Below are 22,869 nucleotides of genomic sequence, written 5' to 3'. Positions count from 1 at the left end.
GGCCGTTCAACTTCACCCAGAAGCACCTCCAAAGAAAGACCTGGCAATCTGCTTCCAAAAAACTCAGCCATTGAAAACCCTATGGGTCACAGTTCTACTTTTACATACATGGGGTCACCATGAGTCTGAGCCAACTGGTAGTAGCAATAGCTTGTTTGTACTAGAGAATCTAGGCAAACCTGCCCTCGGGGGAGCCATGCTGAGGGAACTCATGCAGGAGTTCATTAGGGGGAACTTTCTATAGTGTCTTGTTGTTAATGTTGTTGTTAGGTGCCATTGAGTTGTTTCCAACTCATGGCGACCCTGTGAGACAGAGTAGAAAGTTTCCAAGGGGCAGCTGGTAGATTTGAACTGTCGACCTTCTGGTTAGCAGCCAAGCTCTTAACCACAGTGTCTCAGATGCAGTGAAATTCAGTGGGAAATGAGCGGTCTTTTCCATTTGGGTGAGACTGTGTGTGTATGTGCACGTGCACGTAGTCACTGTCCTCTTGAATTTACTTGTAACAAACATAACTGTTTAATGCTGAACTCTGGGTTCACAGGGGCTAAAAATTTGTGAAATATTTTGAGCCTTTACGATTCTCCTTGGACATAGAAGAGACATTTTTAGAAGAGGAGAAAAAGTTATAATTTATATTCTCCCTCTCCTCAACTCTACTTGCGATAACTCAGATCCAACCTCCTCAACTCTACTGTCCACTCCTCAGGAATTTCAAAATCTACAAGTTCAAATGTGAAATCAGTTTCACCTTTCCAAACATTGGCTTCAATCTTACCATGCTTAGTCAACACTTAGAAAAATAAGAAATTTACTTGGCTAGGATTTAAAACAGGAGCTCTGACGATCTGTTATACATTTGCCACTTCAGTTATTTCTCTTTTGAGGCAAGCACATAATTCCACACAGAGTGTTTATAAAAACAGGAAGGAGAAAGGGCCCATTTGAAGCTCAGCTACTCCCACTGCACAGCAGGCCCCCTAGGGAAGTGCACGGCTTTCCAAGTGGTAGCCTTGGTTTTAGTGAACGTGCTATTAACCATAGCATGTCCAAATCCTCTAGCACATTCTGACCAAGGTGACAAGGGACGGTTGTTGTTATTGTTGTTAGGTGCTGTTGAGTCGATTTAGGCTCCTAGCGACTCTGTGACAGAGTAGGACTGCCCCATAGGGTTTTCTAGACTGTAATCTTTATAGAAGCAGATCACCAGGTTTTTCTCCCATGGAGCCGCTGGGTGGGTTAAAACTGTCAATGTTTGCTTAGCAGCTGAGTGTTAACTCATTGCACCACCAGGGCTCCTTAGAAAAGATGGTAAGTGGGATTTATTCTGAGATAGGGATTTGGGTTGGAATGCAAAACTCTAAACATGACTTTTCCCCTTTCAAATACCATCAAACACCCTTTTCCTGCTCACCTACACACAGACCTCAGCATTCAGGACCCTATACAGCAAGACCCCACCTTTCTGTTTCATTGTTTTATATAGTCCCCTTCACCGATCTTATTTTACAGCCAAGCTGGACAAATTGATATCTCCCAGCTATGTTCTCCCCTTTCTGCCTCTAGGCTTTGCATGAAAATGTCACATCTGCTATTAAAATTCTACCCATCCTTCAAAGTCCTTATCTTAGTTTTCACCTCTGTCATGAAGCCTTCCTTGTTTTCTTCGACCAATCCAATCTGTCTATCCTTTGATCCTCTTTAACACTTTTTGGCTTAATATTTGTATTTTATCACTTTCTTATTGAATTTCCCACAATACTGCAGTGTTTCGTAAAGTGTCGTTAGTGTCACCCATATCAGGATCCCCTGGGTCCCACCCCAAACCTACTGAACCAGGATCTTCCGGGATAGGGTTCAGGAATCTACATGTTCAATTAGCTTTCTGGTGACCCTGTGCCCACTGAAGTTTGATCAACACTGGTGTGGCGGAAAGGGCTTCATTCCTTTTGTATAAATTATAGAAAATTTCAAACATACACAAAAGCAGGAACGATGGAATAATGTATCTCCACGAAGCTATCACTCGCTTTTAACTATTATTAAAATAGAGCCAATCACGTTGCACATAACCCACCACCCACCAGACCTGTCTTCCGATGTGCTCCTGGGTGGGTTTGAACCACCACTCTTTTGGCTGGCAGTTGAGAGTTTACAGGAAGATTATCCTGGATGATCTGGGCGGGCCCAGTGTAATCACACAAACCCTCAGAAGAGAGTCATCTTCAGCTGGAAGAGGAAGAGGAAGAGGAAGACGGAGGAGAGCTGCAGCACAAGGGAAGTCAGAGAGATTCTGAGCGTGAGAAGGGTTTGACACTGGCTGAGTTGCTGCTGTTGTTGGATCTGACAAGCAGAAGGCCACGAGCAAGGACTCCCAGCCATAAAGAAAAAGGACCTTCAGTCCTACAACCACAAAGAGCTAAATTCAAACCAATAACCTGAATAAGCTTGGAAGCAGATACATCCCCCAGAGCCTCCCAAAAGGAACACAGCCCTGCCAACACCATGATTTTGGCCTTGTTGTGACTCTCAGCAGAAGACCAACTGAGCCTTGCTGAACCCGAACTTCTGACCTACAGAAGTGTTAGAGAGTGAATGGGTCCTGTTTTAAGCCTCTAAGTTTTTGGTTATTTGTTACGGTGGCAATAGAAAACTAATACCCTTGGTATTGTCAAATATCCAGTCAGTGTTCAAATTCCCCCAATTGTCTAAAAATGCTTTTGTTCAGTTGGTTTGTTTGAATAGGAAGCAAGATCCACACATTTCATTTGCTTAATATATTTCTTAAGCCTCTTTTAGTACATAAATCCCCCCTTTTTTTTCCTTTCCCTTGCAATTTATTTGTGGAAGAAACTGGGTTGTTTTGAACTGAAGAATTGTCCACGTTTTGGATTTTACTGTTTACAAACCCTTGGTGTCATTTAACACATTCCTCTGTGGTCTGCATTTCCCTATAAGCTGGTGGCCAGACTTAGAGACTTGGTCAGATTCAGACTGGACTTTTTGACACAATAAGTTGTTGTGTATTCCTTCCTATTGTATCACATGGGGTGGTGTCACTGGTTGTTGCTTCTTTTGTGATATTAGTATTGACCTGCCCAATGTATAGTTCTACATCAGGATTTTTACCTAATGATCTTTGCAGTCATTGATGGTTATCACCTGGAGCTATTTTTGTTTCTTTAAGAAAAAAAAAGAAAAATTGCCATCAAGTGGATTCCAATTCACAGGGACCCTGTAGGACAGAGTAGAACTGCCCCACAGGGTTTTCAAGGAGCAGTTGGTGGATCAGATCTGTCGACCTTTTGGTTAGCTGTTGAACTCTTAACCACTGGGCCACCTGGGCTTCTTTGTTTCACTAACTAACTCACTGCCGTGGAGCCACTTCTGACTTACAAAGACCCTCTTTAACCCGTTGCTGTTGAGTCGATTTCAAATTGGTGATATTTTAAATCTGTCATTCCCTTCTCAATTATTGGCTGGAATCTTCTAAAGTGTACCAACTATTTAGTTACTCAAAGGTACAGCTTACGTAGTAAAGCCGAGGTTAGCAGCTTGATTCTGACAAGGCTTTGAAGACAGGTCTGGGTTCTAACGCTGCAAATGCTATGTCGTGGCTAAGTTGCCCTGAGACAGTTATTGTACACCTTTGAGTCAGGTTCCTTATTGAACGAAGGCAGCTTTGCAGGGCTGTTAACAAGAATTCAATAATGAGCTTATGTAAAAGCACAGTGCCTGGCACAGAGTAAGTGTCCACCAAATGCCTGCAATCACAGGAAAGCCCTCCTGGGATGGTCCCAGATCCAATGCCCACGTGAGTTCTGGGGGGCACTGGTTCAGCTAGCTGTTGGTGCTGGCCTCTGGAATGCTACCTTGGACTCCTTGCTCCTTGAGCTTTTGGGGCCCATCTACTCCCAGGCCCACCGTGCCTCTCGGGCGCCTCCAGGGCCTTTTACAATCCATCAGAGCTGCAGCTGTAACTGCGGATGGCTCACCCAGCTCCTCAGGGGCTTCTTATGGACATTTCCCTTACAGCTTGTGGTTGGGTTCACGTTTCACTGTGAACATTTTCAGTGGCAAGTTGGGAAAAGTGCAGGTGGTGGGTTAGGAGGGGGAGGCCTGAGTCTCCCCAACTTGGCCATTAACTGGCTGTGTGGCTAGCAGCTGGAGCTCAGCTGTGAACCTGGGGGGGTGGGGGGAGTCTGGGACCCCTTCCTCATCAGAGTATAACAGGCTCAATGAGCAAGGCAACAAGGTGTTTGCCTGCCTCTGTAACTTCTCCCAGCCTGTGCTGGTAGAAAGTTCCACAGCCACAGGACTCTCAAAGAGTGTCGTCCCACCAGCCTGGCTGGCCTGAGTGACCATCTCCCTAACTGACTGTGACCCTCTCAGGCCTCTTCTGCATAATCAGAATAAATTGGAGGCTAAAATATTTGTCTGGGCAATTCTGATCAAAAACGTCCCTTGCTTTGATCTTTCAGTCAAAACAAGGTATTCTCCCTGAATTTTGATGATATTGACCTTGAGCCACTTGCTGGGCTGCGAAGGCAGGATTCTCAGGGCTCATTAAGGCCTTTTCCCAGCTGCTCAGCCCTGCCAAGGCCCTGGGCTTTGTGCTGTGCCTTCATAATGTAAATAGTTATTGGCAAGTGTGGAGTTTGGCCAGGAAACTCAGACTTCAGTGGTGCCAAACTGCTACCTGCCTTTTGTCTGCGCACTCAGGTTTTGGGTTGAGCGTCTTCGTAAAGGGACAGCTGGAGCAAGAGGGCACCAAGGGGAGGGGACCTTGAGTGACAGCACTCTTTGAGAGAGATTATGGGGATCAAACAATCTTTCTTTTCCTCTTCCTGTTAAAAGAATTAGCTCAGGAGTTTCAGCAACTTGGCTTTGGCTCAGTTAGGTAAGGGATTGGGCTCAGCTGATTGTGCTAACCATGGAAGGCCTGCCTTCCCTCGCTGCCCTTTTGCTCAGACTAAGCAGGGAATCAAAGTCACTGGGTGGTACACATGGTTAAAGTGCTTGGCTGCTGACCAAAAGGCTGGAGGTTTAAGTCCATCCAGAGGTGCGTTGGAAGAAAGGCCTGGTGATCTGCTTCTGAAAAATCAGCTTTTGAGAACTCTGTGGAACACAGTTCTACTCTGACACAGATGGACTCACCATGAGTTGGAATTGACTCAATAGCAACCGGTATTGTAGAATCGGGGACATGGGCATGTGCAAAATAATCTTTGCTGCTTCTCCCACAGTGTAGTGAAAGAGTCTTGAAGGCTAATATAAACTGATTATGGTTGTGTGTTATCTTTGAGACAACCTTATTAGTTATCTTGTTATGGTTGGAGAGGACATCTATAGTTCTTTTGTCTGTGAAGAATCCCTTCATTTGGATTGCATGGTCCTGGTGGGGCTGCTAAATGCCATTACCACTTCTACCCCAGCCTGACCCCAGCCACAGAAGTGGGCACGTGAGCCAGGCCAGGCCAACTGTAGTTATCTCACACTCTGGGGCCTGTGATTAGTCCTGAGGTGGGCACTGCCCTCTGGAGGCCTTCAGTGGGTTTCTGAGGCTCTCAGTTTCCACTGGACTGCCAAGCCAGTTTGATACAAGCTTCAGCTCCCTGCAGCCATGCTCCTGTCACCACTGTGCCTCCCCCCCACCCATGTAGAGGATGCCTGTCTGTAGTGGAGAGATCAATACTCGGGGAGAAGCTAAACCATAAACGTGGACATGTGTCACTGAGGCTAGCTTTCCTGCTGAATTTCCCAGTCACAGGAATTGAGTTTGCTGGGTTTATGTCACTTGCAAACAAGTAGGTTTTGGCTCAGACAGGGATTATATATTCAGGTCTAAATTCAACTTCCAGTCTGCCACCCACTTCCTAGCTGTCTCAACCTGGGCAGCTTCCTTAACTTCTTTGAATCCATTTCACTATCTATAAATGGGGAAAGTGGTATCTACCTCATGGGATTTTTTGTTGTAAATATTAAGTGAGATAATATATATTAAGCACTCACTTCAGTAGGTTGCACACAGTAGGCGCTCAGGAAGTATTTGCTGAGTAAATAAAGCCACATTTGTTGAATTAATCTAAAGAATATTTTCATTCTTAGATTAACCTTTGCTTCTCCAAGTAATTCATGGGTGCTGTTGGAGGTGCACAGCGGCAGGCGGGTGGTGCCAGCAGCCACAGAGTAAACAAACATGAAAGCTCTTCTTAGATCACCAATTAAATGAATGAATTTAATATATTTTGTTTTAAAATGGGTATATTATGAAGTAGAATATAAGTCACATGACTAAGATAAAACACAAGACGTCATAGGAATTCCCTGCTTGTAAAATGGGCATTGTCCTTTCCCATTGGGTGTGGGCTGGTGGCAGGGTTTGTGGGACACAGGGCGGAACAGTGCTGGCCTGGGAGCCAGGGCATGGGAGTTCTAGCCTGCTTCTGTGGCTTTGTGTGATGTCTTGGCAAGTCATTTAACCTCTTCCATTCTTTTATCCCGTCCGAAAAATGAATTTATTGGTCCTAACAATTTCCCCTAAGGTTCTACCAGTTCTAACGTCCCGTTTTTGCCATGTGAGTTAGTGACCTCTTTGTCAGTGGAAGTGTTAAAAGAAGAACTGATGTCTTAATTAATCTGTTATAGGGTTTAAACTTCATGTACTATGATTCTGTTCTGAGTCTTAGCCACATATGGTATAATACCTTAGGACTGGGACAGAAATTTTCTAGATGTGTGTTTTGCCTAGATTTTAATATTAGTAATTGATTAGTATTAATATTAATTTTATTGCTAATTATATGCCTACGTGAGAATATGCTTACAGCCAAAAGAAAGCTGTTGTTGTTATTACTAGGTGCGGTTGAGCTGTTTTCGGATCATAGCGACCCCATAAGACAGAGTAGAACTGCCCCATAGAATTTTCTTGGCTGTAATCTTTGCTGAAGCAGATGGTCAGGTCTTTTTCCCATGGAGCTGCTGGGTAGGTTCAAACCGCCAACCTTTCAGATAGCAGCCAAGCACTTAACCATTTGTGCCACCAGGACCCCTTAAAAAGGAAGTTAGCCAGGCATAAATCCAGGCAGGGCAGCCCTCTGAGCATTTACAGGGAGAATACAAGGGTTTTATTAAACACGGAAGGCCAGTATAAAGCTTTGCTTTGCCTGGCAGAGCTAGAAGGGTAGAAGAGGTCTATGACAGAGACTTTTAATGTTTGCCAAATACCATGAGTTCCTCATACTTCTCAGCCTCCCTAGAAGTTGAACAGGGCCACGTGATTAGTTCCGGTCACTATGAGTAGAAGGGACACATGTCACTTCCTAGCTGAGGCAGGAAAAATCTCCTGATAGACCTTCTTACTGTCTGTTCCCCTGTCTCAGAGACTGGAAGTTTTATTTTCAGATAGTGGAGTCTCAAAATGGAAACCACCAGGATCCTTGAAACATTGTTTAAAGAGAGCTGCCATGACCCATGGGTCATGGTGGACATTGAAAGAAGCAATCGTGTTAAGTCATTGAGATTTTGACGTTGGTTATTAGCAAAGCATAACCTAGCCTATCCTGCCTGTCGAATGGACTAAAGTTTTTTATTACTCTTCCTGGTCAAAATAGAACTGCTGACTCACTAGCTGCAAACAGCTAGAATGAAGAATGAAGAAAAGCTGAACTTATGATTCCTGCTTGACTTTTCCCCAAATCTATGTCAACAGACTCTTCTACTCCTTTGCTTCCTTCTACCCTCCTCTTGGATTTTGTTCTATCAATTTTCCCCTCTCCCTGGGTATTCTGGAATTCTTTCTCCCTGCTGGCAACCCATATTCCAATGTCTCCCTCCTCAATCATCAGGCCAAGGGTAGCATTTACCCGTCATTTACTGAGTGACAGGCACTCTTCTGTGTTGTCTTATGTACCCCTCCCAATAACTGAACGGAGCAGGTACTAAGATATCCCCATTTTATTCATGTGGTATCTCAGACCTGGGGAGGGTAGGTAACTTTCCCAAAGTTTCTCAGCTTTCCTGGGAAAGGAAGTTAGGAATTTGAGACCAAACACTAAATTCTTAATCTCTTATATGGCCTCTTTACATATCTCCTTGACTGTACCCCATCCCAGCTTACTGCTCCTGCATCCCTCTTCTCCCTTCCCTCACCCAGCTCTGCTGTCTACAACACCTTCCCTCACACTCATCTTCCATCCATTCCTGTCTGGCAACTGATCCCTTGCTTCACAGGAATAGCTCTTTCCAAGGTCGATGGTGACCATAAGTGGCCCATTTTTGGTCCGTATTTTTATCCCACTTGGTCTCTGTAATTCACCCTCTACTTCTTGAAACTCCCTGCTTGGCTTCTGTGGCAATCCATGCTCCCTCTTGGTTCTTTGCCTATCCCTCTGGCCTCGGGTTCCTTGGTTGGCTCTTCTCTATATTCTTCTCACCTTAACTCTTGACAATCACAGAGTAACAGTCCTGGCCCTCCTTGTTTTTCTCTCTAGATCTCCCTGGATAAACTAATTCATGGCTTCCACTCCTCTCCTGAGCTGGTAACTCCCCAGTTTGACTCACCAACGTTCAAGTATATCGGACCTCCTGACTGCTCTCCTAGGTACTTCCCCTCCTTCAATTATCTACACCCTGCAGCTAGAGAGATCTTCCTAAAATGCAAACACAGTGATGCCTCCCTCTTGCATAAAGACTCTGATGATGCCTGAGCTCTTAGGACAAAGATCACAATCCTGGCGGCATTACAGGACCTGGCTGTTGTCACCTATCAGACTTCTCTTGCATGTTCTCCTCTGTGCCCTCTTCACCCGGCCAGCTCCTACTTCATGCCACTACCTGTGGGAAATTCCATCTCCCACCTGCCCTCACCCCCAACTGAGTTCTTTGAACATGCACCCTCTACTTCTCATTCAGATAAAAAACCCAGACCCATTGCTGTTGATTCTGACTCATGGTGACCCTATAGGACAGAGTGGAATTGCCCCATAAGGTTTCCAAGGAACAGCTGGTAGATTTGAACTGCCAAGCATTGGTTAGCAAATGAATGCTTAACCATTGCTCCACCAGGGCGCTCATTCAAATCTCACCCTAATTGTGACTTAAAGGATTACCTCTGCAAATATTTGCTTCATGTTTGCCTTCCACACTGGAGGGCAGAGTCTAAAGCTGCCTTATTGCTATAATCCCAGAGCCTGGCCCAAGACTCGGCAAATGCTAGCATTTTAGCAAGTATTTGTTGAGCCGTTAATACCAACAGGTTTTTCTGCACGAATCTAAAGGCCCACTTCCCTCCCATTAGGGCTAGCTCTGCCATAGAAGAGCAAAGGCAAAACCGTTTGTACTTCATAATAATAATAAATAGTAACAATATCACAACTGATAAACTGATTTTTTCTTATTTTGAATACTTAGCTCAGTGCTAAGATCTTTCATGCATTATCTTCTCAATAACTTCATTGGGTAGGTACTATTATTGCCCCCATTTTACAGATGAAGTAAGTGAAGCACAGAGAGCTTAAGTAACTTGCCCAAATTTATGCAGCTAATATGTGATGGGGATAATACTCTTAACCTCCTGAAACACTATCCTTCTGTTCACGGGCCCAGTTTCCATGAGACTCTTTGCTTTACTCTCTCCGCATTCTCTTCAATAGAAAACAGATACTGTTGGGACTGATGGAAGAACAGAAAGTATCGGGCTGTGGTACAGCAGATGGCATGGACCAGCAGACCAGCCTTCTCCAGGCTGCAAAAGACCCATTTTCCTGAGAGCACCCAGGAACTGGTGCAGGGCGCTCAGTTAGAACACCTTGGGAGGAACATGAAGCTCCATCTCCATTGTGTCATTTCTGGGTCTGAGAGACGGACTTAGAAGACATCCAATATAATTTTTCCATTATAAAAATTGTTTTTGGTGACTTGGAAAAAGGTTTAGTCTAGCACTGAACATGGTTTTTCTTTTCTCCTAATTAATTTATTTTCTGCCAAAGAAATTGAATGTGTCCCTTTAAAAACAACACCAGCCCCAAAGCCAGGTGCCCCTGGAGGAATTCATGGGATCAATTTTTCAGCCTGGACTCTGCAGCATGGCCATACAGGCTTAAGGCTTTTAATTTGCTTATACATAGAGTGGCTTGAGCTCTATACAACACCAAATCAATGCAAATCGGTTTACTTGAAGCTGGTTCAATTTTAAAAGAATTTCATTAACCAGCAATAAAAGGCCTGGTTTAACCTAATTACCATAGGATCCCAAGCTCATCAGGAAGGATTCCTTTTCTATAATGATCTTAACATTTATATTATGGCATTTTCTAAGAAAAAAGAAAAGGTTGGGGGGGGAACAAAAAAGCAAAGTAGGGGAAGATACTGAAAATAGTGCTTTTTACTGCATGGGATTCGGTGTCGATACTACTGTTCAACAAACTTCCTTTCCCAAATGGCAAAGACCTTGGAGAGGAAATACATTTATTTAAACATCCATGTGCAGATGTTTATAGGCATACATACCCCTAGACACATGCTCGATGCATTATCTAATCCACACAGGATTGTAACCACTCAAAGGCAGAAAAGCCCTTCGTGGCATTTAATACAGTCGCTTAATTTTGCAGAAGAAGAAACGGATGCCCAGAGACTGTAAATGGAGGGTCAAAGGTCAGCCATCTGGTTAGCAGAAATGAGGGCCTGGAGATCAGGTCTCTGTCTGCTCTCCATCCCTCCCCACTGGTGGCAAACATGGCAGTCAGTGCCCACTCAGCAGCAGGGAGTGAGAGCCAAGGTGTGGAATCACTCCCTGGACATGTTTTTAAGTCTCAAAGGGCCATCAGCAGTAAGGCATTGATATTATATGGAGGATCAGTTCATCATCTCTGGTGATTTGGAAAAAGGTTTAGTTCGGCACTGAACGTGGTGTGGCTTTTCTCCTAATTAATTTATTTTCTGTTAAAGACATTGCATGTGTCCCTTTAAACAGCACTAACCCCAAAGTAAAGTGCCCTGGAGGGAACTGTTAAGGTGGAAACTTCTACTCCTCCCTCACCCAAGATTTCACCCCTGTGCCCCCTGCCCCCATACTGACTCCATCTTCTCCTGGAAAAGTGTTAATCTGATTTTTCTGAGACCTGAGTTCTTACTAGGCCCTGGTTTACTGATGGCTGGGTCAGTGCCGGAGTTCCTGGGTGGCGTAAATGGTTAACATCCTCAGCTGCTAACTGAAAGGTTGGAGGTTCGAGTCCACCCAGAGGTGCCTCGAAAGAAAGGCCTGGTGATCTACTTCTGAGAATTCAGACATTGAAAACTCCAAGGAGCACAGTTCTACTCTCACACATCTGGGTTACCTGAACTGGAAGCATTTCGATGGCAACTGGTTTGGTTTTTTGTTTGGGGATTAGTGCCTCCCCACTTCCTGGGTCCTGCTCCTGTGTAGTACGCCCAGCTGCACTCCCAGCCAGTTCTCTTTCTGTTCTTTCTCCTCTACTGATCATATAACTCGGTGGGTAAGGCAGCCTGGGGTCCCTTGGCACCCATTCACCTTAGATTCAGAGGACAGAGAATGTGACCGTAAGGTGGGCCTTTTACCTGGGTGTCAGGCTGTAATTCAGCTTTTACCAAAGAGTCCTACTTAGGGAGATATCAAGACCTTGCCCAGCGATTTGTAAAGCAGTTCTTCTAATTTCCATCTGGCTGGAAACTCCGAGGGGAGTACGGGTGAGCAGCAGGGTAGGATCTAATTACTCCTGGGATTTCAGATCCTAATCTAAGTACACGGTCCCTTATCCAAAATCCTTGGGACCTAGTGCTAGAGAATTCAGAACTTTTCTTTGGTGACTAGGCTAGAAAGTGGGTCCAAACATCTGGTCAAAATGGATTCAAACATGCTGTCAAGGTTGAAGATCAGGATGGCCTGATTTAGGATGGCCTGATATAGAAAAAGTTTAATTTCTATTGGGACCATACAGCATTTAAGAAGGTAAAAAGAATTGCTCCTTTTAGATACTTTAACACAGAACTAGATGGCTAACACCTTGACCACTGATAGCATCACAGGGATTTGAGCGGGGGGGGGGGGGGTAGGGGGGCCTCCCAGAGCAGTCTGTGCTAACTGCTGCCATCATCCTTACTGTGTTACAGAGTGATGGTTGCGTACAACCAAGGGCTTTGGAGGCATTGAGTAGTTTAAATCCCTCCTTACTGTTTACTGGCTTGTGACCTTGGAGAGTTGTCTAATACTTGGTACCTACCTTGTAATATTGAGTTCTCCAGTTTAGTGCACTGCAGACACCGAATAAATTTTTACCATTGTTACTGTGGAAACCCTGGTGGCTTAGTGGTTAAGAGCTACAGCTGCTGACCAAAATGGTGGCAGTTCGAATCCACCAGGCATTCCTTGGAAACTCTACGGGGCAGTTCTACCCTGTCCTATAGGGTCTCTGTGACTTGGAATTGACTTGATGGCAGTGGGTATTGTTACTATATTGATCCCTCTGCCCAACTAGAGCATAAGCTCCTTGAGCGGAAGGTGGTATCTCATTCATCTTTGCATGCCAAATTCCTATTCTGAGCCAAGAACACAGAAGGTGCTTAGCAAATGTTTTTTTGAAGGTAGGAATGAATGGGTAAGGAGGATTGTAATTTGCAAAGCAACTGCTTGTTATTGTTGTCAGGTGCCATCAAGTTGGTTCTGACTCATGGCAACGCTATGTACGACAGAATGAAACACTGCCTGGTCCTGCCATCTTCACAGTTGTTGCTATGCTTGAGCCCATCCTTGTAGCCACTGTGTCAATCTATCTGGTCGAGGGTCTTCCTCTTTTTTGTTGACCCTCCACTTTACCAGGCATGATGTCCTTCTCCAGGGACTGGTCCCTCCTGGTAACATGTCCAAAGTAAGTGAGATGAAGTTTCACCACACTTGCTTCTGAGGAGCATTCTGGCTATACTTCTTCCAAGACAGATATTTTTTGTTCTTTTGGCAGTCCATGGTATATTCCATATTCTCCTCCAACACCTTAATTCAAAGGCATCAATTCTTCTTCGATTTTCCTCATTTATTGTCCAGCTTTCCCAAGCATATGAGGTGATTGAAATACCATGGCTTGGGTCAGGAGCACCTTAGTCCTCAAAGTCACATCTTTGCTTTTTAACACTTCAAAGAAGTCTTTTGCAGCAGTTTTGCCCAATGCAGTGCATCCTTTGATTTAAGTAAAATGAAATCCTTGACAACATCATTATTTTCTGTTTTTCATAATAATGCTTATTGGTCCAGTTGTGAAGATTTTTGTTTTCTTGATGTTGAGGTGTAATCCATACTGAAGGATATGGTCTTTGATCTTCATCAGTAAGTGCTTCAATTCTTCACTTTTAGCAAGCAAAGTTGTGTCTGATGTACATTGCAGGTGATAATGAGTCCTCCTCCAATCCTGATGCCTCGTTCTTCTTCATATAGTCTAGCTTCTTGAATTATTTGCTCAGAATACAGATTGAATAAGCATGGTGAAAGTATACAACCCTGATGCACACCTTTTCTGAATTTAAAACCACGGGGTATCCCCTTGTTCTTTTCAAATGGCTGCCTCTTGATCTATGTACAGGTTCCTCATGAGCACAATTAAGTGTTGCGGAATTCCCATTCTTCACAATGTTACCATAATTTGTTATGATTCACACAGTCGAATACCTTTCATAGTCAATAAAACACACTTAAACATCTTTCTGGTTTTCTCTGCTTTCAGCCATGATCCATCTGACATCAGCAATGATATCCTGGTTCCATGTCCTCTTCTGAATCCAGCTTGAATTTCCAACAGTTCCCTGTCAATGTACTGCTGCAACTGCTTTTGAATTATTTTCAGCGAAATTTTACTTGCATGTGATATTAATGACATTGTTTGATAATTTCCTTATTCTGTTGGATTGCCTTTCTTTGAAATGGGCACAAATATGGATCTCTTCCAGTCGGTTGGTCAGATTTCTGTCTCCCAAATTTTTTGGCATAGACAAGTGCACACTTCCGGTGTTGCATCTGTTTGTTGAAACGTCTTGATTGGTACTCTGTCAATTCCTGGAGCCTTGTTTTTCACCAATGCCTTCAGTGAAGCTTGGGCTTCTTCCTTCAATACTATTGTTTTTGATCACAAGCTACCTCCTGAAATGGTTGAACGTTGCCCAAGGCATATTTTCCAACTACTGATCCTTCTTCTTTGTATAGTCCTTTCAACTTCTTTTGATACTTCTTGGGTTGTTCAATATTTTGACCATAAAAACCTTCAATATTGCAACTCAAGGCTTGAATTTTTTCTTCCATTCTTTCAGCTTGAGAAATGCCAAGCATGTTCTTCCCTTTTGGTTTTCTAGCTCCAGGTCTTTGCACATTTCATTATAATACTTTACTTTATCCTCTCTAATTGCCCTTAGAAATCTATGTAGCTCTTTTACTTCATCATTTCTTCCACTCACTTCAGCTGCTCTACGTTCAAGAGCAAGTTTCAGAGTCTCTTTTGACCTCTATTTTGGTTTTTTCTTTCTTTCCAGTATTTTTAATGACCTTCTGCCTTCTTCGTGTGTTATATCCTTGATGTCATTCCACAGCTCATCTGGTCTTCAGGCATTAGTGCTCAATGCATCATATCTATTCTTGAGATGGTCTCTAAATTCACATGGGATATACTCAAGGTTATATTTTGTCTCTTAGGGACTTGTTTTAATTTTCTTCAGCTTCAACTTGAACTTGTGTTTGAGCAACTGATGGTCTGTTCTGCAGTAGAACCCTGGCTTTGTTCTAACCGATGACATTGAGCTTCTCCATCATTTCTTTCTAAAGATATAGTCACTTTGATTCTTGTATTTTCCATTCAGTGAGGTCCACATGTATAGTCAACATCTACGTTGTTGAAAAAGGTATTTGAAATGAGTAAATCGTTGGTCTTGCAGAATTCTGTCATACAATCTCTGATGTTGTTTCCATCACCAAGGCATATTTTCCAACTACTGATCGTTCTTCTTTGTTTCCAACTTTCGCATTCCAATTGCCAGTAGTTATCAATGCATCTGACTGCATATTTGATCAATTTTAATCTGTAGAAGTTGGTAAAAATTTTCAATTTCTTCATCTTTGGCATTTGTGGTTGGTGAGTACATTCGAATAATAGTCATATTAACTTGTCTTTCTTGTAGGTGTATGGATATTATTCTGTCACTGACAGCGCTGTACTTCAGGATAGATCTTGAAATGTTCTTTTGACAATGAGTACAACGCCATTCCTCTTCAACTTGTCATTCCTGGCATAGCAGATTGTATGACTATCCATTTCCAAATGGCCAATACTAGTCCCTTGCAGCTCACTAATGCCTAGGATATTGATGTTTATGGGTTCGATTTCATTTTTGGTGACTTCCATTTTTCCTAGATTCATTCTTTGTACATTCCATGTTCTGCTTATTAATGAATGTTTGCAGCTGTTTTCTCTTATTTCAGGTTGTGACACATCAGCAAATGAAGGTCACAAAAGCTTTACTCCAACCACGTCACTAAGGTCGACTCCACTTTGAGAAGGCAGTTCTTCCCCAGTCGTATTTGCAGTGCATTCCAACCTGAGGGGCTCATCGTCTGACACTATGTGAGACAATATTCTGCTGCTATTTGTAAGATTTTCACTGGTCAATTTTTTCAAATGTAGACTGCCAGGTTCTTCTTCCTAGTCTGTCTCAGTCTGGAAGTGTCATTGAAACCTGTTTACCATGGGTGACCCTGCTGGTATTTGAAATACTGATGGCATAGCTTCTAGCATCACAGCAACATGCAAGCCTCATTATGACAAAATGAAGATTGCTCATAAATGTGCAATTCGAGTACAATCCACCAACCGTCTATCAGTTTGTTGCACTATGGTGGCTTGCTTGTTACTATGATGCCGGAAGATATCCCACAGGTATTTCAAACACCAGTTGAGTCACCCATAGTGGATGGGTTTCAGCGGAGCTTCCAGACGAAGGCAGACTAGGAAGAAAGGCCTGGAAATCTACTTCTAAAAATTAGTCAATGAAAACCCTATGATCACAACAGAACATTGTTTAATGTTGTGCTGGAAGATAAGCCTCCTAGGTTAGAAAGCAAAATGGATTCAAGCATGCTGGTGATCATGAGAATGGTGTGGAAGTAGGCAGCCTTTTGTTCTGTTGCACATGGGGTCACCATGAGCCTAAGCCCACTCGATGACCTCTGACAACAACAACAAAGTGTGCATTGGGGTGGTTAGTCTCTATTATGGATTGAATTGTGTCCCCCCAAAATATATGTTGTAAATCCTAACCTCTATGCCTATGATTGTAATCCCATTTGGGAATAGGTTATCTTTGCTATGTTAATGAGAGAGGGTAAGTGAAGAGTGTGTCTTGAGTCAATCTCTTTTGAGGTATAAAAGAGATTAAACAATCATGGGAGAAGCAGATAGGGGAAGAGAGATATCAAGCCACATGAATATCTCCAGGAGCAGAAGCTCAGAGACAAGCACCTTCCTCCAGGGTGACAGAGGCAGAAAGCCTTTCCCTAGAGCCAGCACCCTAATTTCAGGCTTCTAGCCTCCTAAACTGTGGGAAAATAAATTTGTCAAAGCCATCCATTTGTGGTATTTCTGTTATGGCAGCACTAGATACCTAGGGTGGTCTGTATTTGCCTCCAGCTATTCTCTGCCCTGCTCAGTGCCCCAGGCACTCTGACCCCCTCGCCAACATCACTTAGCTTCCCTCTGCCCTCTGGCTTCTGGTTTGGTTTGCCAACGGGAGGCCCGTGCAGAATATAGGAGGATGCAGGAGAGTTAGGCCGGGGGAACTTCTTCCCTGCTCCCTTCTTGCTTTGCTGCTGCTGTTTGGGCAGTGACTCTGGACTTCAATCATGTCTCAGGAGGCCCCTTCTCACCAAGTATCAGTAGCAACATTTCCTTCCTTGTCCCTTCAGGTCTGGGACTGATAATGGCTTCCTGCTGTTGCTATTCCCTGGCTGCCTCACAATCCCTTTGGGGGCCCTTAGACCTGCCCACATCTCTTCAGTTGAAACCACCTAAGTGGAATACTCTTCCCTGCCCCCTGATTGGCATGCGTGAAACCAGCTCTTTAGGAGCCTTAACGTATGTCTATTTATATTTATATCTGTTTGTAGTAAGTTTTAGAAAGAGAAAGCAAAAACTTGATAGATAATTGGGCCTTTCTGAATTATCTCAAAATTTTAGTGAGTTGTGTTTTACTGTTTACAGGAAAAGAAGGTGAGGGAATAGACGTTTATTGGGGGTATGCAAGTATCAGTATGAGTTGGAATCAATCTGAGGGAAACAAGTTTGTTTTTTTTTTTAATGTGCCAAGCACAACAATACTGAGGTAGCAACATGCCCATTTGTGCGGATAAGGAGAATGAAGCTTTAAAAAGCTGCCTGCCCTATCCCAGGTTGGCTCTCAGCCATGGGTTGCAACTTCGTCTCCTGATTATCGTGTGTAAGTTGAAATACCCCATGGAAGGATTTCTTTACTGTGAAACGCCAGTTGAACTAGCAAAAATAGGTTTGGGGCTTCAGGTGTGCAACATATTTTTCTTGAACTCTGCTGGACATTTCTGGTGTGGTAGCATTCTGCTGAGTGGCAGTGGTAGTTCAGTGGTAGAATTCTTACCTTCCGTGCAGAAGACCTCGGGTTCATTCCAGGCCAGTATACCTCATGGGCAACCACCATGCATCTGTCAGTGGAGGCTTGAGTGTTGCTACGATGCGGAACAGACTTCAGCAGAGCTTCCAGACTAAGATGGGCTGGAAGAAAGGCCTGGCAATCTACTACCAAAAATCAGTCGATGAAAACCCTATGGATCATGGCTCTAGCCACAACCAACCATGAGGATGGTGCAGGACCAGGTGGTGTTTAGTTCCATTGTGCATGGAGTCACCGAGTTTTGGACTAAATGGGTGACAGCTAACAACAACATTTGGCTGTGGGAGGAGCTTCTTAGGCTCTTCAGATAAGAGTGAGTTTTCCCAAAGGCCCTTGTGATGGTTAAAAATTTTATGTGTCAACTTGGTAGGCTATGGTGCCCAGGTTTTTGTCAAATACTAATCTGGATGTTGCTGTGAAAGTATTTAGTTGTGATTAACATTTAAAATCAGTTGACTTTAAGTAAAGCAGATTAAAAAAAAAAAAAAAAAAGCAGATTACCCTCCAGAAATTGGGTAGGTCTCATTCAATGAGTTTGTGGTGAAATGAATTCCTTTATGTGGACTTTTGCCTTGATTCTTTGGAAAAAACGTCTTGAGAAATTTTCCCTGTAATCCCTGAGGGGTTACCTTTGCCCCAGTTTTCTACCCCAGAGGGTTTGTAACTTTTGTCTGGGTTGATTGACATTTCCTGAGTAAGTTGTAAACAATTTGTGGTTTGATACATTTTGTCTGGTCATGGGCTACAGGCTGCCCTGTGATTGGTATGCATCTTGCAGGGATTAGTCAATAGACCATGCAAATAAAGTGTCTGTGGCCTATTGAGAAGGGATTGGTCAGTTAATGGCCCTGGCGGGAGGGTGTGTGTACATGCAGCCAACGTCACAGAAGTTTTTCAGACAGAAGGGAGAAACAGAGAAGAGAAGCAGAAGGGAGAAACAAGAGAGAAGAAGCAGAGAGAGAGAGGAAACAAGGAACCTCCTAAAAGAGCTGTAACACGGGTCAAGGGCTGTAACACTGAAGACAGTGAGAGACCCAGAAGGGGCCCTGTGGCAGAATCAGTGGTGACAGATTGCAGGGCCAAGAGGAACTCGTCCTGAGAGGGTGAGGAGGAGGCCTCCATGATGGAAAGGAGCTGAGAGAGCTGTCCTGCCCTGAAGAAGGGAGACTTTGCCTACGTGCTCCCTGATCTTGACCCTGAGTTGTACCCTGTTGCTTCCTTAAACCACTTAACTGTAAGTATGATCTGTGAGTTCTACGTGGCCATTGTAATGGATTATCAAACACACACACACACACACACCACACACACACACACATATCTGTTGGCCCTGTTTCTCTGGAGTGCCCTGACCAAGGAAGGGAATGATCTCTCTCATTGGGATGGTTTTGGGATGCCAGCAGAATTCCACAATGAGGGGAGAAAGATGAGGGTCCTTGAGAGGTCAGGCCTGAACTGCAGTGGAAGCCATGGAAAACAGTCTGATTCAGAGCAGATGGTAGGAGGGGCTGCATGGAGCCGTCTGTCCTCAGTTCAGTCAGCCTTTCTGTTGTGTCTGCCTCAGCCCCCAGCAGTGAGGGCTACCGCCATTCTATTTTTAGTTCACATTTCACCTTTCTGTCTGTGAGGTTCCTTTTCCCAGCTTAGGAAAACACTGCAGCCAAGCTCTCAAATGCCGGCCTCCTCACCTCCTGCTAGCTCTGGCTGACCTCCGTGGAAGGGGAGGCACCCGCTTGGACTACGCAGGGCTTGTGCTAGGGTGGCTCAGAGGAAGGTTCTTATGGCTTGTGAGTCCTTCAAGATTGTTTGGTGAAATCGGTTTTACAAGAGACTCTGAGACACCCTATCCTGACCACAAAGGAGAACATAGAACGAGGGGGTCCCTATATTAGATATGTGATCCACTCAGACTTGGTACAGGAAGGCAAGCCCATGGTTTCCCTGTCTATTGTGTAGTGTCTGATCAGAATGCCTTAAAAGTGCAGTCCCTCACATCTTCATTCTTGGTGTTCTTGACCAGGAGAGGAAAAAAACCATGACTTGAATTTTTGCTATATTATTATTTTTAGTAGTAATATTTATATGCTCATTTTGGAAAATTTTGAAAATATGGAAAAGTAGAAGGCAAAAAAAAGAAAGAAAAAGAATTCAACCCATATGCCACCACCTAGAAACAATTACTATTAATGGGTTGGTGTACTTACTCCTAATCCTTTTGAGTATTTTTTATGTAATTATGATCAGATTGCAGATAATAATTACTAAATGCCTGCTTTCCCACCTTGATTATAAAGGCATATTGTGTGTACAATTTAGAAAAGGTATCAAGAATTAAAGATATCCAATATCTCATTACCCAGGAATAATCACTGTTAATTTATTGGTATATATCCTGGCAACAGAAACCCTGGTGGCGTAGTGGGTAAGACCTATGGCTGCTAACCAAAAGATCAGCAGTTCAAATCCACCAGGCACTCCTTGGGAACTCTGTGGGGCAGTTCTACTCTGTCCTGAAGGGTCAGAATTGACTCAATGGCAATGGGTTTTTGTTTTTGTCCTGATTAACATTTTTTCTACGTGTGCATGTGTTTTTTTTTTTTTTAATTCTGCTTTAGGTGAAAGTTTACAGCTCAAATTAGTCTCTCATTAAAAAATTTATACACACATTGTTTTGTGACATTGGTTGCAATCCTCACAATGTGACAGCACGTTCTCCCTTTCCACTCTGGGCTCCCTGTGTCCGCTCATCTAGGTTTCCTGTCTCTTCCTGCCTTCTTGTCTTACTTTTGGACAGGAGTTGCCTATGTGGTCTTGTATATTTGATTGAACTAAGAAGCACATTCCCCACATGTATTATTTTTTGTTTTATAAGGCTGCCTTTAACCTTTGTCTGAAAAGTGGGCTTTGGGAATGGCTTCAGTTCTGGGTTGGCAGAGTATCTGGGGTCTTTTTATGTGAATTTAAATTCTATTCTACATTTTTCTCCCTCTCTGTCCGGGACTCTGTGTTGTGATCCATGTCAGGGTGGTCCTTGGTGGTAGCTGGGTACCATCTAGTTTTTCTGGTCTCAGACTGCTGGAGCCTCTGGTTCAAGTGGTCCTTTAGTCCCTTGGGCTAGTATTTTCCTTGTGTCTTTGGCTTTTTTCATTCTCCTTTGCTGTGGGTAGAATAGGACCAACAGATATGTCTTAGATGGCTGCTCACAGGCTTTTAAGACCCCAGATGCTACTCACCAAAGTGGAATGTAGAACATTTTCTTTATAAACTATGTTATGCCAATTGACTTAGATGTCGCCCCAGACTATGGTACCCAGGCCCCAGCCCCAGGTACTCAGTCCTTCAAAGTGATTGGATATGTCTAGTAAACTTCCACGCTTTTGCTTCGGTCCAGTTGTGCTGACTTTCCCTGTATTGTGTGTTGTCCTTCCCTTCACTGAATTTGACACTTGTTTACTATCTAGTCAGTGATTTCCCCTCCCTCTCCCTCCCCACACTCATACCATCAAAGAATACTTATTTCTGTAAACCTTTTCTTGAGTTCTTATAATAGTGGTCTCTTATAATATTTTCTATGTATTTTGAAATACAATCAAGATCATATTGGTGTTGTTTTGAGCCATCAAGCCTATTCTGACTCATAGCAACCCTATAGAACAAAGTAGAGCTGCCTCATAGGTTTCCCAGGCTGTAATCTTTATGGGAGCAGATTGTCAGGTCTTATCTCCCTCAGAGTGGCTGGTGGATTCAAACTGCCAACCTTTCAGTTAGCAGACAAGTGCTTAACCACTGGGCTACCAGGGCTCCTAAAATCATATTACATATTTGATTTTCAAGTTCAGTCAGTGAAAGAAATTCACAGGTTCTAGCAGGTCATACGAAGGGAGGCTTGATGGTAGATAATACCTGCCCCTGGTCTTTATCGATTAGAAAGCCCAATGATTCAATTAATCAAACAAGCAACTTTTAAAGATGCAAATTTATCCCAGTTCTTTGGTGATAAGCAATGATCATCCATTGTGCTACACAAAACTGTTTTTATAAATTGTGATAAATATATATGTAACAAATATTTTGCCTTTTCAATATTTTTCACGTGTATAATTCAGTGACGTTAGTTATATTCTCATGTTGTTCAACCAGTACCATTATCCGTTTCCAAATCTTCCCGTCATCCTTATTAACAGAAGCCCAGTGTCCCCTAAGCAGTGAGTCCCTCTCTCCCCCTCCCTTCTGTCTGCCCCTAGTAACCACTCATAAATATTAATACCTATATATTTACCTAGTCTAGATATTTCAAATAAGTGGGATCATATAATATTTGTCCTTTTATGTCAGACTCATTTCACTCAGCATAATGTTTTCAAGATTCATCCATGTTATCAACTTTTATTTGAAGGGTTCTCCTGACAAAAGTTTTCAACTGTGTGAAGCATTTAAACTTTGTAAGCAAATGCTGGAATGGAACAGCACACTTTGTCATAGAATGCAATAAGATTCATTCTGAACAAAGTGAAGGGTGTGGTGTAAGAAACACATTTCCTATAATTGGGAAGAAGAGGAACCGTCAGTAGGGCCTCCTTCATGCTAGTTTGCAGAATCTACCTAACAACACATAATTCAAATGACTTTCTGAGTCTGGTATTCAAACTGAGTCAAAGAAAATTATCTGAGGTTGCTAAATTGATTAATCTCTTTGTTAGTTTATGCCTTTAATAGTTTTTCTCAATAAGGACACACAGATGCCTGTATGCAACTAAAGATGTTTCCATTAATCTAGTTTCCCTGCCCCCTTACATTCTCATTTTTGTTTTAAAGTCATTGTTGACCATTTGGTCTCATATAGGTGATTTTTTTTAAAGGAGCACAGTACTTAATGAGTGATATTCATTATTTGTGAGCCAACCCGTTATTTTGCTACATGGTAACCTCAGGGATTAATTTTGGTCCAAAGATTGACGAGCATCTCTCAGGAAAGTAGTCTTGGGGAGTCCTCTAGTCTCAACTGGTCCGGTAAGCTTGTTCTTTTTTTTTTAAGGAATTTACGTTCTGTCCATATTTTTCTCCCATTCTATCAGGGTCCATCTATTGTGGTCCTGATTAGAACAGTAGGTAGTGGTAGCCAGGTACCATCTAATTCTTCATGTCTCAGAGTAGATGGGGCCATGGTTCCTGCAGAGTAT

Source organism: Loxodonta africana, chromosome 8 (assembly GCF_030014295.1).
Source record: "Loxodonta africana isolate mLoxAfr1 chromosome 8, mLoxAfr1.hap2, whole genome shotgun sequence".
Taxonomy (NCBI): domain Eukaryota; kingdom Metazoa; phylum Chordata; class Mammalia; order Proboscidea; family Elephantidae; genus Loxodonta; species Loxodonta africana.
This window is presented reverse-complemented; position numbering follows the sequence as displayed.